This window comes from Stenella coeruleoalba (assembly GCF_951394435.1).
Source record: "Stenella coeruleoalba genome assembly, chromosome: 1".
Taxonomy (NCBI): domain Eukaryota; kingdom Metazoa; phylum Chordata; class Mammalia; order Artiodactyla; family Delphinidae; genus Stenella; species Stenella coeruleoalba.
Genome location: NC_137169.1, coordinates 120,544,598 through 120,561,352, shown reverse-complemented (window position 1 = coordinate 120,561,352; position 16,755 = coordinate 120,544,598). Strand labels below are relative to the sequence as shown.

Below are 16,755 nucleotides of genomic sequence, written 5' to 3'. Positions count from 1 at the left end.
TTTGTGCATCTTTACACTACTATCACAATGTCTTGAAAGTGTAGCTTCATAAGCCTTGAAATCAGTTACTGTTCTTCAACTTTGTTATTTTTCAACGTTGTTTTAGTTATTCTGAATTTTATTTCCAGATAAAATTTAGAATTAGCTTGCCTATTTCTACAGAAAAGCCTACTGTGATTTTGATCTGTAAATCAATTTGGGGAGAATTGATATCTTATCAATATTGAATCTTCAGATCCATGAATACGTTATATCTCTCCATTTATTTAGGTCTTCCTTAATTTCCCACGGCAATATTTTACAGTTTTCAGTGTGCAAGTCTTTTACATATTTTATCAGATTTATTCTAAGTATTTTATATGTTTGATTCTATTATAAGTAGTATTTTAAAAGTTTGATCTCTGATTGTTTGTTGAGATAAATTAATCTTTTTGTATGTTGATCTTGCACCCTGCAAACTTGATAAACTCATTTATTAGTTCCAGTAGCAATTTTGTAGATTCTATCAGGTTTTCTACATAATCATGTTATCTGCAAATAAAGATAGTTCTACTTCTTCCTTTCCATTCTGAATATGGCTTATTTTTTGTTGCCCTATTGCACTGGCTAGAACCTTCAGTGCAATGTCAAATAGAAGTAATGAGAGTAGACATCCTTGCTTTTGTCCTGATCCTGGAAAGAAAGTACTTTGTCCTTCACCATTAAATATGATGTTTGGTGTTTTGTAGAAGTCATTTATCAGGTTGAGGAAGTCTCCTTCCATTCCTAGTCTACTGAGGGCTGTTTTTTTCTTTAATCAGGAATGGATGTTAGATTCTTTTCATTGTTTTCCTGCATCTATTGCAATGATTATGTCATTTTTCCCTTCTTTTCTTTTCTTAATTTGTTTATTTATTTTTGCCTGCTTTGGGTCTTCATTGCTGCATGCAGGCTTTCTCTAGTTGTGGCGAGCAGGGACTACTCTTCATTGCAGTATGCAGGCTTCTCATTGCGGTGGCTTCTCTTGTTGCAGGGCACGAACTCTAGGTGAATGGACTTCACTAGTTGTGGCACATGGGCTCAGTAGTTGTGTCTCACAGGCTCTAGAGCACAGGTTCATTAGTTGTGGTGCACGGGCTTAGTTGCTCCGTGGCATGCGGGATCTTCCCGGACCAGGGCTGAAACCCATGTCCCCTGCACTGGCAGGTGGATTCTTAACCACTGCCCCATCAGAGATGTCCTGATTTTTCTTTTTTAGTGTACTAAGTTGCGTAAATTGATTTTCAAATATTAAACCAACCTTTCATTCTTGAGATAAACCCAATTGGACATGATGTATCATCTTTTTATATAATACTGGATTTGATATGCTAAAATTTTGTTAAGAATTTTTGCCTCTGTGTTCATGAGAGATACTGGTCTATAGTTTTCTTGCAATGTCATTGTCTAATCTTGATACGGTGAAAGTTGGCCTTATAAATAAGTTGGGAAATATTCCCTTCTCTTCAACTTTCTGGTAGAGTTTGTGTAGAATTGACATTATTTTATTCCTTAAATGTTCTGTAGAATTTATCAGCTAAGCCACCTGGACTTGAAGCTTTCTTTGTTGGAAGGTTCTAAGCAGCACATCCAATTTCTTTAATAGCTGTATTCTATTTTTTTTTTTTTTTTTTTTTTGCGGGGCCTACTCTTCATTGTGGTACACCCGCTTCTCACTGGATGTCTTCTCTTGTTGCAGAGCACAGGCTCTAGGTGCATGGGCTTCAGTAGTTGTGGCACACAGGCTCTTGAGTGCAGGCTCAGTAGTTGTGAGGTACAGGCTTAGTTGCTCCGTGGCATGTGGAATCTTCCCGAAACAGGGACCGAACCCATGACCCCTGCATTGGCAGGCAGATTTTTAAACACTGAACAACCAGGGAAGTCCCTATTCCTGTATTCTTAATCTTTTATGTAGATCCATATTCCAATCTGATGTCATTTTTCTTCTGCTTGAAAATACTTCTTTTAACATTTCTTAAAGTGAAAGTCTACTAGTAATGAATTCTTTCAGCTTTTGTATGTCTGAGACAGTCTTTATTTTGCTTTTGTTTTGACATATTTGGGTATAGAATTCTAGCTTGATAGAATTCAATTCACTACTTTAAAGATGTTATTCCACTGAGTTCTCATTTACATTGTTTCCAACAAAAATTCTGCTGTCATTGTTATCTTTGTTCCTCTGTATGTAGTGTATAGTTTTTTCCTCTTGCTGCTTTTAAATTTTTCTATTTATTGCTGGTTTTGAGCAATTTGATTATTTTTTGTGCCTTGGTGTAGTTTTGTCCATGTTTCTTATGCTTAAAGTTCATTGATCTTCTTGACTTTGTGGCTTTATAGTGTTTACCATTTTGGAAACATTTTGGCTATTATTTCTTCAAATGTTTGCATTTCTCCTCTCCTTCATGGACTCTAAGTACACATGTATTAGGCCACTTGAAGTTGTTGCACAGCTCACTGATGCTCTATTAAGTTTTGTTGATGTTTAGTTTTGTTACTCTTTTTGTTTCATTTTGGATAGTTTCTCCTACTATGCCTTAATGTTCAGTGACCCTTTCTTCTGCAGTGTCTAATCAGCCATTAACCTTTCAATATCTTTTTCATTTAGACATTGCTTTTAATCTCTAGAAGCTCAATTTTGGTCTGTTTTACCTTTTCCATGCCTGTACTTAACATTTTCAGTTTTTAGTCTAGGTTTTTTCACATATGAAATACAGTTATAATAACTTTTCTTCAGGTATAATAACTTTTTAAATGTTCTTTTCTGCGAATTCTAACATCTATATAGGTTATGGGTTAGTTCTCCTCACTATGGGGCATATTTTTCTACTTCTTTGCATGCTTGGCAATTTTTCATATGATCCCAGATATTGTGAGTTTTAGTTTATTGTGTGATATATATATTTATATTCCTATAAAATGCTTGGGCTTTGTTTTGGGTGAAATTAAGTTACTCAAAACAATTTTATTCTTTTAGGTCTAGCTTTTAAGATTCGTTGGGTAGGAGTCCAAGTAGCCTTTAGTCTGGCGCACATTATTTGCAACTACTGAGACAGGTCTTTTCTGAGTATCATGAGGTTTTCCAGTCTGACTTGTAAGAACAGGTACTATTCCTACAACCTTGTGTGATATCCAGTTATTCTTATTATTAATCCTTTCATGTGGTCCTTTTCCTGGCATCAAGTAATTCCTCCCACAAATGTACTGACAAATACTTTGTTGAATTCTCAAGAGATCCCTCTGCATATCTGCAGACTTCTTTGTCTGTGCACTTCTTTTGTCTCTGATACTCTGCTTTTTTTTTTTTTTTTTTTTTGCGGTACACGGGCCTCTCACTGTTGTGGCCTCTCCCGTTGCGGAGCACAGGCTCCGGATGTGCAGGCTCAGCGGCCATGGCTCACGGGCCCAGCCCGGCATGTGGGATCTTCCCAGATCGGGGCATGAACCGTGTCCCCTGCCTTAGCAGGTGGACTCTCAACCACCGCGCCACCAGGAAAGCCCTGATACTCTGCTTTTTGAACTCTAGTTACCTTGGTTTTCCCAGACTGTCAGCTCCATTTCGTCAGTTCGGGAGTCCACCAGTCTCTGCCTGGACTTCTCTTCCCTGTACCATGACCTGGAAACTCTCTCAGAGAAGTAAGTTAGGGCAATTATAGGGATCACTTCATTTATTTCCCAACTCATGAGGATTACTGAACTTTATTGCCTGAGGTCCAGTTTCTTGAAAAGTGTTTTTTCATATGTTCTGTCTTATTTTTTCATTGCTTCAGGTGCAAGGTTAAATTGGTCCTTGTTACTTCATCTTGGCCAGAATCCAATAACATTCCTTAAGTGTGTTTTGCTTTGATACAGGGTCCAAATAAGATTAGGCATTGCCTGTCTTGTCTTTGTTTCCTTTAATCTACAATATTTCCCTGCTATTTTTTTTCTTGGTCTTTTATGACATTGGCATTTTTGAAGAGGCTAAGCCAGTTGTCTTATAAATTGCCCAACAATCTGGATTTGTCCGTTTCCTCATTAGATTCAAAGTAAACTTTTTGGGGAAGAATACTATATAGGTGATGTAACCTTCATACTTCATCACTTCAGGTGGCCCAGTGCTAAGTTTGATCACTTGATTAAGGTGGTATCTTCCATATCTCTCCATTGTAAAGTTATTTTTCCCCTTGGTAATTGAAAAATAATATGTGGGGTGAAAGTTTGGGATCAGTGAAGATCCTACTTTCAAACAACTCTTCACATAAATGTGCATCAATGATAATCCTTGTCTGAATCGATTATTACATTGATAGTTGCCAAATGACACTTTCCTAATTCTATCTTTCCTTTTCCATTTATTAGCTGACATTATTCTATAATGAAGAGCCCCCCCCACTTTCATTTTGAGTATCATTATGAACTCATGTGCTTTTTTTTAAGTTAAGTATGTTATAACTTATTATAATGATAATATTCTTTGGAATGTTCCTTTTGTCCAGATTTGGCCAAAGCGACCTCTGTTATTGTTTAACCACACGATGCTTTTCTATTACTACTTTTCTATTACTAGAATAATTTCTAATATATTACTACTCACAAATAGGACCTGAGAAAGGGACTCCAGAAGGTGCGGTCTTATTCAGACTCTTCTTAGAAGTGTGCCTTCTTCCTGTGTACTCTCAACCCAAAGTGAGGCTTTCGGGTTGGAAAGAGATACTTCGGATTTAAACTACAGATCAGTGTCACCCAATGCTAATCCCTATTCCCTTTTTTCGAGGCATACCATACCTACTGCCATCCTAATCCTTCTGTTGGGCACCTCTCTCCTCCTCTATATTTATTTACAACAGTCAAGAGCAGCAATTGGCCAACCGGCCCCTATCCAGTTCTGCAGTCCATACGCCCCAAGAACTTCTTTTTGCACTGGTCTGTGGTGGCCTTGGCCTACCTCTTCTACCTTCTCAAGTAACTCTTTTACCACGAATTTAATTACCTGTGTTTCCATTTATAGGATCTTACCTAGCCGTATGGCCTGCTGCCTCTGCCAATTTAAAAATACCATTGAGGTTGTCTGAAAGACAGTCAAGCTGCATTGTGACAGTGAATGCCTGCCAGACGTCACACGTTGTGGTGAGTCTCAATTGTGGGATAATAAATTTTTAATTATTTAATATTTTTATTTTTAATCAATGATGATAAATGTTAAAATTCATGATGTAATTGCATTATTTCAATTCATACTTTCAGAGTTCCAGCTCCCTAAGTTTCTAAGAACTACCCCTTTGCTAAAAATCAGATTCTTGGTTACATTATTAAGCTAATAATAGCTCAGTTACATTGTCAGCTTAATAATGTAACTGATCCGCATACATAAAGGGACAAGAGAAAGGAATGGATGAGGGAAGGGAATTAACATTAATGGCCTCATATCCTATGCTGTGCTCTGTGCAAATGAGAACTTATTGATATAGTACATCACAGTTTGTAAACTGATTTTATATACATTAGGTCTCAAGTACCCTTTGTCTTACAGGACAGGTGTAAATATATTTTTGTTTGTTTCTGCAATTTTATAAAGAGTACAAGCGATGCTGTTTTATGTCCTCTTTGGAGCCTGAGAGTTTCTGGTTCCATAACCAGAAGCTGCTACCTAGCCCTTCTAATGGAATGGAGAGCTAGCTTATTCTTTGGCTGTCAAGCTCTGAACTTGCTCTGAATCTCACGCTTTTCTATCCACAAAACACTCAGGGGCTTTCAACTCTTTTTCTATATATTAGATTTATTGGCACTAAGTATTTGAAAAGCGCGTGTGCGCATGTGCAAGCGTAGTCCGCTTGCGCCCCGAGCAGCGCACGTGCGGTGACGGTGGATTGGTGCAACTGGTACTTTTTGCGCTTCCCATCGGGGGTGACAAAACCTTGCTGGTGTGGGAGCTGAGCTCTGGACCCACCCCCGAGGCTTTGCAATTGAGCCGAGCCGGAGGGGAGGGAAGGGTGGAGGAGGCCGCCCCGCGCCCCAGTAACTGGGCGCCCCGGGGTACTGCTTCAGTACCTCATCTGCCTGTGGTCTCCGCTGAGAGGAATCTTAGTTCTAGAGACGACCTGAGCAGTCAGCTCGCCCCCATAGATTTTTGAGAGTTAGTCCCCAACAGAAGGCATTGCCTCCTAATGCATCTCAAAGCTTAGGATTTCAGAGGGAACTTGTTCATGAAATGAGAAGTGTTTGGAGTAGCAGGCTCACCACAGTTACCTGTGGCGAAGGGCTGGGGGAATATAAGGGAATGGGCGGTTTGGTTTCCTGGGGCTGAAATTTACTGCACTTTCTTAGTGTGAGACCACCCTAGAGCATTCTCTGTTCACAGTCTTCTCCTGGTTTGGCCTTCTGTATTCTGTCTGAGTCTTCCCAAACTCAGCAGTGGGCTGTCCTGGGTTCTCTGCCATCATCAAGTTTTATTCAGCAAGGGATGCCCACAGAGCCCAAAAGGCAGGGACCAGAAGCAGCTTTTTCACACATCTCCAGTGAAGGTGGGTCCAAATGTGGAATTCCTCGCTCTACTGGGATGAAGTGCTGAATTTAAAACTAATAGGCCATCTGGAAATCCCTGGTGGTCCAGTGGTTAGGACTGTGCACTTTCACTGCTGAAGGCCCGGGTTGAATCCCTGGTCTGGGAACTAAGATCCCAAGGGGAAAGAAAAAAAAAAAAAAAAACGACTAGCGTTTGTACAGCACTGCGGTGTACAGAATGCTCTCACATGCAATGCTCCACTGATCCCCCAGTTCCCCAGTTGTTTTTTTCTTTTATTTTAGATGAAGAAACTCGAACTCAGGATGGTTAAGTGACTTACTTAAGGTTCATGACAGTAAATGTGGAAACTAGAGGCCAAACCCTAACTTAACTGATGTTAAACCCCATGTCATTTTATGCTGCCCCTTAATTTAAGAAATCTTCACAAGAATCTTCCTTATATATACATTTATGTGGATTTTAAATGTGTGAGGTTGACAAAAATTTTTTAAATTTATTTATTTATTTTTGGCTGCGTTGGGTCTTGTTGCTGCACGCCATCTTTCTCTATTTGCGGCAAGCAGAGTTTGCTCTTTGTTGCGGTGCGTGGGCTTCTCATCGCGACGGCCTCTCTTGTTGCAGAGCACGGGTTCTAGGCATGCGGGCTTCAGTAGTTGTGCCTCTCGAGCTCTAGAGCACAGGCTCAGTAGTTGTGGCACACGGGATTAGTTGCTCTGCGGCATGTGGGATCTTCACGGACAAAGATCGAACCCTTGTCCCCTGCGTTGGCACCCAGACTCTTAACCAGTGTGCCAACAGCGAAGTCCCGAGCTTGACAAACTTTTGTCAGATGTAAGATAAAGGAGGCTTCATCATCATCATCACTCTCAAACTGCCTATTAAGAACTCACTTCAGATTCCAGAAAATGGTTAAATATTCTTTAATGCATTGTAGAAACCTTATTCCATATTAACATGCCATCCAATTTTAGTTCCCCAGAATTAACATTTCATTATGTTAAGGACCTTTTCAATTCCTCTGAATAAGTGAGTGAGGCTTAGATTTCCCAGACCTTTCCCTGTATAATTGTGTGTCTTCTCTGATTGGCTTCTTGCTCCAGCTACTTCCTACTGACCTTGCTGCCTCTTCTCATCCATATTTCTTTACTCACTGATTTCACCTTTATTGAATCTGAGAACTCTCCTCAGATGTGACTCCAGGTACACTACCTCCCACTTCTGTACCCTGTTTAACACCCTCTTCAATCCTGGCTCTAGTCCCTGGGATTGAAATGATTTTGTGTCAGACATTCTTTAATTTGCGGACCCTGCTACCATTTCACGTACCACTCAGATATTACAGATGGTCCTGGAAAGATTATGCAACAGTTACTTGGTATCAATTGTGAGTAATGAGTTCTTTTCTTATATTGGACATTAAGACCATTCCATAAGTGTAGGTTGTGAGGTTTTCACAGCATAAAGCCCGTCACTGATAGAGTTATGAAGAAAAGGTTCTCCAAGTCACTATAGAGTTGAGAGGAAAGGGCATTCGTATTAGATTTCTTTATTTAATGCAGAGCTTTAGTTTACTACCCACAACCCCAAAATTTTTCCCTACTTTACTTATGCGTTCTTTTTCAATTTTATTTATTTATTTATTTATTTGGTTGCACCGGGTCTCAGTTGCAGCAGGTGGTCTCCTTGGTTGCGGCTCAAGGGCTCCCCAGTTGTGGCATGTGGGCTCCCCATTTGCAGCAGGCAGGCTCCTTTAGTTGTGGCTTGCAGGCTTCTTAGATGTGGCATGCGAACTCTTAGTTGCAGCATGCATGTGAGACCTAGTTCCCTAACTGGGGGTTGAACCTGGGCCCCCTACATTGGGATAACGGAATCTTAACCACTGCACCAGCACGGAAGTTCCAATTATGTGTTCTCTTATTCATTGGCAGGTATCTTCCTATCTTTTTCTCCTGTGTTTTTTATAAATACAGAAAAGAGAATAACATCTTAAAATAAAACGAAGGAAAGGCCTAATGTATCTGAGTTTTTCTCAGTAGCACGAAGGGAAAGGTTTGCCAGCAAGAACTGTGGCAAGGTTATCCGAGATGTCAACTGTCTCTACTACCCAGTGGCTCAGAGCCCTTCTGAAGACTCCTAATTGTCCAGGACAGCTCCATTATGACTCACCGCACAGGACATAGCCTCCCATGTGACACTCAACATTTAAAAATTAGTCTTCATTTCTCCTTCCCTGCAGGCAGCTTCAGTTGGAGAAAGTAACCTCATGTTCTTATGTACTCATTCCTTCACTCAGTCAACAGACCATCACTCCTCTATTATATGCCAATATGTATTCTTCTTTCTGGTAACAAGGAAAGAATAATATATGGTTCCTTCAAGCACTTAAGGAGCTCATAAACTAGTGACTGAGGAAGATGCAGAAACAAATCAATAATGAATTAACAGTGCTTTGACTTTATTTGTATTATTTGAATTTTTATGACTAAATTTATATACTACACCCTGTTCAAAATGGAAATGGACCTTTAAGAAAGAAGTAGTGATGTAAAAAATCCACAGTAATATGTAAGTTATTTAGAGAGTTAAGACTGGAAATATTTGCACTCTCAAAGAAACCTGTTAATGCAGATGAACCTCTAATTCTTTTCGTTGCTTCATTTACATTTATAAAGGTACACATATTCCCTCTTCTAACAGGGGTTAGTAACTTGGAGAGGGGGTGCTACAGGTTCAGGTCCTAATTCAGTGGCAGGTCCGTCTTATCTCCTCTTCAGGTCATATTTTCAAGCCGGAGCTCCAGGATGAGATGAGTAAAACACTCCATGCCTTTGCTTACCCCCAGCCCCATAATAGGCTTCTGCTGGGCTTCCTTGGTTGCTTTCATCATCACTTTCACCACCGGATGTCAGGGAACTTTCTGGTTAATCAGGGGCCCTGGAAATGATGCAGAAAAGTACTGACTTAAAAATAATAAATAACATTTATTTAGGGCTCAGTGTGAACTCATTGCTTAAAACGTCCTACTTAATCTTCACAACCACTCTATAAAATTGGTATTGATAAATCTCAGGTATATCCAAAATAAATCTCTATGTAGGGTTGTGATATTTTTAGGTCTTTTATGTCTTTAGGTTGGTCTCGGCACCAGATAAAGGCGGTTCATCATAATATGCTTGCCCTAAACAGCTCCAGATGCCAAGAATTGGCAAATTACTTCTTTGGTTTCCATGGGTGGTCAAAACGGATCATCAAGGTAAACTCTGTAGACTTTCTTTGACTAACCAGACTCCTTTCAACATTGAACTCCTAGACTTTAGAGAGAAGAATAGAACATGGCTATAGGGAGGAGATGTGGGAGGCTTCCACATGGAAGTATCTGAGCATTGGCCTGCCACTTAGAAATAGTGATAAACTCAATGACTTGGATGGTGGTGTCCATAATTTTCTCCAGTATTTGTATGGTATATCATAAAAAATACTTGTCCATATCTAGTCATTCATTTGCAAGTCTCAGTTGATTTTGAAGGGATAGCATATCTAAACTATTACCTGGGATTACTGGAGTTTAGTTTTTATTTCTAACAACAGAATATGTTGAAGTCTAGCCTTTAATTCAAAATCCTAACAGCTTCAGGATCTTTCCAACCTTGAAGAAAGGGAAAATACAGATATTGTGACACCACTTCAGAAGCAAAGCCTGAAGTTCTTCTGTGCTTTAGAGGTGGTGTTGACTTCCCACAAGTGCAGGAGTCCCTGAGCTGGCATGGCTGAGGAACCTTTGGATAAGTTGGAGGAAGGTCTGTTTTCCAGTATGTGTGTGTGTGTGGGGAGGTGGGGCAGTGGGATTTCTCTTTTTTCCTTTCTTTCTGAAACTCAACTTTTCAGATACATCCTCACCTTTTCTAAGCAACTAAAGCCCTGGGCAGAATTGTTCTGCCCGATAATATAGGTTTTTATCTTAGGCAATACCTGACAACACCTTAAACTTTAGAATTTTAGAACTCGCTGCCTGCCAAGAAGCTTAGGAGGAGGGAAAATTAGTTATTATTATTATATTTTTGGTTAATAATTTGTTTTGTGCTAAAATAATCCTTGAAATACAGATGTCTTCTGTCCTTCAGTTATCCCAAAAAAATCATTGTCTGAAGATTGAAATAAACTCATGTGTAAATGTCCAGTCCTTTGCCTCCTATAGAATGGCCTGAGCAGAAAAATAAATGTAGATCCCTAGAAAGGGGATTCTCATTGATACTGAGATTTTTCCTAGATTCCATGGCACTTGGGCTTAGGGTTTTAAGTCAGAAGCAGGGCTGTTAGCGAATGGGGTGGAGGAGCCTCCACTATTCACCTGAGTGGGTGATGGTTGAGTAGATCCAGATCATCTGCACTACAACCAAATCTGTCTCACTGTATGAGTCCAGCCCTTGATGCAGAGGAGAGCAGGGTCTGTAGCAGTGCAGCCTCAGCTTCTCCATTTGAAATCTGTGAGTAATATGAGATTTGTGCCACGTTCTTGGTTTGCATTTCCCGTGTAGTATTTTAGGAACTTCCAGAATAGATCCGAGCCGTAAAAATGTGCCATGCCAGGGTATACCTACAACAGAGACATTCACCGTACCCCAGTGTTGTGCCTGCCCTTAATCACTAAGGTAATGATCTAAGAATCACAGATGCATTTTTAGTTTTAAACACATAACCTAGAAATCAGTTATTCATATAGGCATTTTAAATTCATCTGTTTTGGTTGGATTTAGGGTCATTATCATTCCTTATGAGAAGGAAGATAACCCAGAAGCTTGCTATTCAGAAAGCTATGACAGATGGATTCCAGAAATTGCTGATTGTGGTTTTAGGTAAGACCTTTTTGATTGTCGTTGAAGTGCTTCAGTTTCAGTGAGCAAATAAACTTATTTGAAAAGTTAATTGGATGAAAATAATGGTTATCCAAAACATTACAGATTCTTTCATTCACCATATGCTTTCACAGCAACAGTCTTAAATTTGTTCTTTGTGGCATTTATGAGAAGAACGACAGCAAATATTATTGTCCCCAGTGTTTAGATGTAGAATGACTTGCCTCAATTCATACAGAAAGTGTTTGATCCAGTTCTTCCTCAGTTGCTTGCTTATCATACAGAGTAGTGTAGTGATTATAAGCCTTGGACACCTGTGTTTGAGTCCTACCATTGTCTCTTAGATTTTGTTGCTGTTGTTGTTGCAATTTTGGGTTTTTCTAGCCAGAGACCTTTGAAGGTATTTAATATCTCTAAGCTTCAATTTCTTTATCTGCATATAGGGTTAGTAATTTAGCTTACCACCAAATGGGGGATATTGTAAGAGTAAATGAGATGATGAATATAAAAAGCTTAGAACTATGCCTGAAACATAGTAAGCAGACAAAATGTATTGACTATTATTATTACCGTTGTTTTCTTGTTGAAGTGTTTATTTCTGATATATTGGGTGAATATGATTCTTATATAATAATCGGCTAAGTTTTTGTGAGCCTTGAAACTGGTCATGCTATTGAATAGCGTTGATTGTGTTCCCTATCCAGTTATACAGCGGTGAGAATGTCACAGGCTGTGCCCAAAGGAAACTTTATGATTAGTAGATTCCGGCAACAGAATTGCTCCCCTGCTTCACAGCCCTGCAGGCTTAGAGACTGAGAAATCCTAGGTAAGTTGTCAGCGACCTTATTGGCTTGTAAGAGTTGACCCTGGATTGGACTTGGCCTTCCAGCCTGGGCAGCCCTTCCAGTGAAGTTTGACTATCTGGTCATCAGGCACAATCTCCATCTGCTGTCAACTCTGGATAACAACCTTTAAGAACCAAACTAAATGCCTGAGTTGTTTGTGCCTAATATGCCAAGGTACTCCTTATATGTACACAAAACCCCTTAGACCAAAAATCCTGGTGGCTCTAGCTTGCCTTGAGGAAAGCTGTATTGTCCAAAGGGTACATGGGCCAGTTTCTGCCAGTAGAGTGTTCAAATACTCTGTCTGTCTCTGTCTCCAAAGCTTTGTTCATTGTCTCTGGTAGAATTTTGGTCCCAAGGAGTAGGCACTTGCCTTGCTTCTAATAGGAAGTATCTGTTATAGTCCAGTGGTATCTCTCCCAGGTTTGAACTCACTTTGACCCCCACCTGATGCCTTCCTATTTAATTGTATTGTGATTGAACATTTTTGTTTCCACGGCTTTTAATTTCTATGTCCTTATTCCTTAGTTCTTATTTCTAAGATCATAAAGTTTTTGAACCAAAGTTAATACTTCTTATATACGTTTTCACATATAATTATAATAAAAACTGACGTGTCAGATGAGGGAACTTCTAGGAAAATGCTCTTATTTTCTGCTTTTAGAAGTCAAAAGAATGTCTAATTATTCGGTGCTACCATTGTATACAGGAAGTTTTAGAACAAGAAAACTTCTGAATTGATCCTTGTTAACTTTATTACAGAAAGTGGTAAAACAGCTGTGGCATATAGACCCTGTGAAGAGGTCACAGATGCTAGAACCGAAGAGGAACTATAGGATTTAATTCAAGTATGTGGAGATAAAAGCTGAAGGGGTACACAGCCAGTATAGCCATAATTCAAAACAACCAGCAGGATTTGGAAGACTTCAGCATATCTACTCAGCCCTGTCTTCCTTAGGAAAAGGTGAAACTCTGAAAGTGCTTTTGAGGCAGGGAATTTCTAGGACTTTTCCAAGTCCCGGGCCTTGTCTCTGGCCCCTTATTTGAAGTTTGGAGAGCAGGATTGAGGGCCACCAGTGTACGTCTATGGTTGTGGACACAGGAGAAGACACAGGCCTTTTAGAACTCCCTTCAAATAGAATTGCAGGGATTTGGGAACAAGGTAACTATGGTCTTAAGTGTGATTATGCTACACTGTCTAAAAACTATTCATGCCTTTCAAGTAAGGTATATTACCCAGATCTCAGCATCTCATATGTATCTTGTGTTAAATATTTTGCCAAAGAACCTTTCTGTAAAACAGTTATACGGATGCCTCGAATTACGGATTAAGTTGTCAACGTAATTTCTGAAAGAAAACATTAATGTACTGCATATAGGATTTTTATTTAAAAGGAGCAAAAAATGTGTTTCGTGTCATTGAGAGCTTAATTTTTGGCTAGAGTTCTGATTATTTAACTCACCCCAATGTTGCAAAGTTTGTTTTGAAGGGAAGACAGTAGAGAAAGAAAAGGTGGTTATGTTCTGAAAAATTTTGAAAGTTTTTTCCTGTACAAAATAATTATTTTAAATCAATTTAAATCAGTCAAGGAAACTTGAAACGTATCCATGTTTGGGCTTTAAGAAGACTAGCTTCCTATGAAATGTGAGAGGAAAGGGTTCCGTATTGATACTAAAGATTCTGCAAACCTGATTATAACAACAGATCCACTCCTAAATGAGGCCAATTTTGGAATCAGTTCCATTTAGAAACCATCATGTGCTAGGCACTAGAAATAAGGTGAAGCTCCTTCTCTCTTGGAGTTTAGGTGTTAAAGGTGTACCAGACAATTAAAAAGGAATAAAATTAAATAGATTATGAAAAGGACTGTGAAGAAAGTAAACTTCGTGCTAGTTAGAGTATTTCAAGAAAATTACTTAACATGCTGACTTTAACATTCTAACTAACTGTCTTCTCCATATGTGCACACAGGGTAGACCTCTGAAAAGTGACACTGTAGTTTTTTCTAGATTAATGGCTCTGTTGGGACAAGTTGGGATGGGAGAAGTCTTCCCATGCTAATGTAAAGGGCCATTCACTTGGTTTTAGGCTCTCTTTCCCAGAATGAATCGCTCACCTGCCCCAAACCCCTCCTCCAGAAGTTCTGGAGTCATCACTGATTCAGTGGTGACCCCTAATAACAGAGCGGTATATGAATAATGAGACGTGAATACTGAGAGTTTGGAGGAAATGGCAACATTTTCGCATAATTGTAAGGTGTGTCCCCCTCTCGCCACCCTAACTGGTGCTCAATTTGCAGGTCAGCTACTTTTCTTGTCAGCCATGTGGCCAAAGCGAGCAAGAATGTCTCTCAGACTTCAGCTTTGTGGAGGAAGAGTTCAGATTGCCAGAACTGGACTAACACTTTTGAATTTCCCAGAATGCCAGGTCCTTTGGTTTCCTCGGGAAGCTCTGCATCCTTCCCAACCCCCCTCCACCCCTGGGCTGCTGGAGTTTGGGGCCACTCGGGTCTGCAGCCCAAATCCCGCCTCATTGTTTGGGGCCAGGGAGGGCAGGGCGGGGTTGGGAAGAGGGCCCGGCAGGAGGTAATTGTTGCCTTTGCAAGGGGAAGGGTGGCTTGCGCCCTAGGGACTCTGGGAAAAAGACCCACTCTGGTGGCGCGGATTGGATCTCCGCAGGAGCCTAATAACTGTAGCGCAACTAAAGACTTCATAAATAACGGGAGGGACGTTAGGCGGGGGCGGGGCGCGCGGTTGCTAAGGTGAGCCGTCGCGTCAGCGCTGGCATAGCGGTTCAGCTCGGATGCAGGATGTGCTTCCGGATCCTCCCTGGCCTGGGTCACTGCCCCTGGAGCCGCCGCATGTTATGTCCCGGCTGCGCCATTGGTTGCCAGGACTCTTCCTCACATGGCAAGGACGGTGGCTTCTAGTCCAGGCAGTTCAGCCTCCGGAGTGGGCCCTGGGCCCCGTCCAGGTGACCCCCAACCCCCCGCGGCTGACAGAGGCTTGGTCTTCACAGTCCTCAGAACCTCTTCACAAATTGCCCCATGCCCTTACACCCCTGGCAGAAGCCGTGGGCTTTAATTACTTAACGTCCTTGTCTCCAGTCCAGATATTTGCCCCCCCTCATCAGGAGTTGACGGAGACTGAGGTTCCATACCCGGACACGGATTCGGTTGGAGAGATGCCTACAGGGCCAGATCAGTTTGCTGTTCCACATCAGGATCTGAATAACAAGCAAACCCAACATCAAAAGCTCCCACAGGCAGTTCCAGTGCTAGACTGGGATCAGAATCAGCCCTTGGTTCTCCATTCTCGACACAAAAGTAAGACTAAACACAAAGGTCTATAGGAGGCTGAAGGTCACCAGTCATTTGAAATACTTGTTCCACCTCTAGGTAGTAAGAGCTCAAAACCAATGAAGTTTATGGTTTCACCCCCAAACCTGAAGAAAGATCTAGTTCAGCATCAACGGCTTGACAAAACTATTGTTGGAAGTATAGGCCAATTTCAAAAAAACACTCAGGGTCTAGAACAACAGTTGCAGGGTGATTATTTAGATCCCAGTATGGATGCCATTTATCCTGAGGAGAGCATACCTAGGGATTTTTTGGGGAGCCCAGATGAACCTACAGAACCCCCTGAGGAAGCTGAAATTTCTCCATCCCAGCAGGATGGCCCAGTGCTAAGTTTGATCACTTGATTAAGGTGGTTTCTTCCATATCTCTCCACGGTAAAGTTATTTTTCCCCTTGGTAATTGATAAATATTCTGTGGGGTGATACTTTGGGACCAGTGAAGATCCTACTTTCAAACAACTCTTCACCCAACTGTGCATCAATGATAATCTGTGTCTGAATCAATTATTACATCGATAGTTGCAAAATGACACTTTCCTATTCTATGATCCATTTTGCATTTATTAGCTGACATTATTCTATACAGAAGAGCTCCCCCACTTTCCATTTTGAGTATCACTATGAACTCATGTACTTTTTAAAAAATTAACTATGTTATACCTTATTATAATAATAATGTTATTCTTTGGAATGTTCCTTTTGTCTAGATTTGGCCAATGCGATCTCTGTTACTGTTTAACCACACGATGCTTTTTTATTACTAGAATAACTTCTAATATATTACTACTCACAAATGGGAACTGAGAAAGGGATTCCAGAAGGTGCGGTCTTATTCAGACTCTTCTTAGAAGTGTGCCTTCTTCCTGTGTACTCTCAACCCAAAGTGAGGCTTTTGGGTTGGAAGGAGATACTTCTGAATTAAAGTACAGATCAATGTCACCCAATGCTAATCCCTATTCCCTTTTTTCGAGGCATACCATACCTACTGCCATCCTAATCCTTCTGTTGGGCACCTCTCTCCTCCTCTACATTTATTTACAACAGTCAAGAGCAGCAATTGGCCAACCGGCCCCTATCCAGTTCTGTAGTCCATATGCCCCAAGAACTCCTTTTTGCACTGGTCTGTGGTGGCCTTGGCCTACCTCTTCTACCTACTCAAGTAACTCTTTTACCATGAAT

The 16,755-nt window shown here is 40.6% G+C and overlaps 1 protein-coding gene across 1 annotated transcript in view; it reads left to right on the top strand.

Moving 5' to 3' along the window:
* Window positions 1–16,755, top strand: part of LOC307174982 (uncharacterized protein) — a 90,856-nt gene that overhangs the window by 7,691 nt on the left and 66,410 nt on the right. Inside the window, exons 2-6 of the mRNA XM_079899676.1 lie at window positions 8,449–9,773; window positions 10,149–10,317; window positions 11,275–11,373; window positions 12,078–12,199; window positions 15,326–15,544. The gene's annotated coding sequence lies outside the window, so the exon portion shown is untranslated. The remainder of the gene's footprint in view (window positions 1–8,448; window positions 9,774–10,148; window positions 10,318–11,274; window positions 11,374–12,077; window positions 12,200–15,325; window positions 15,545–16,755) is intronic.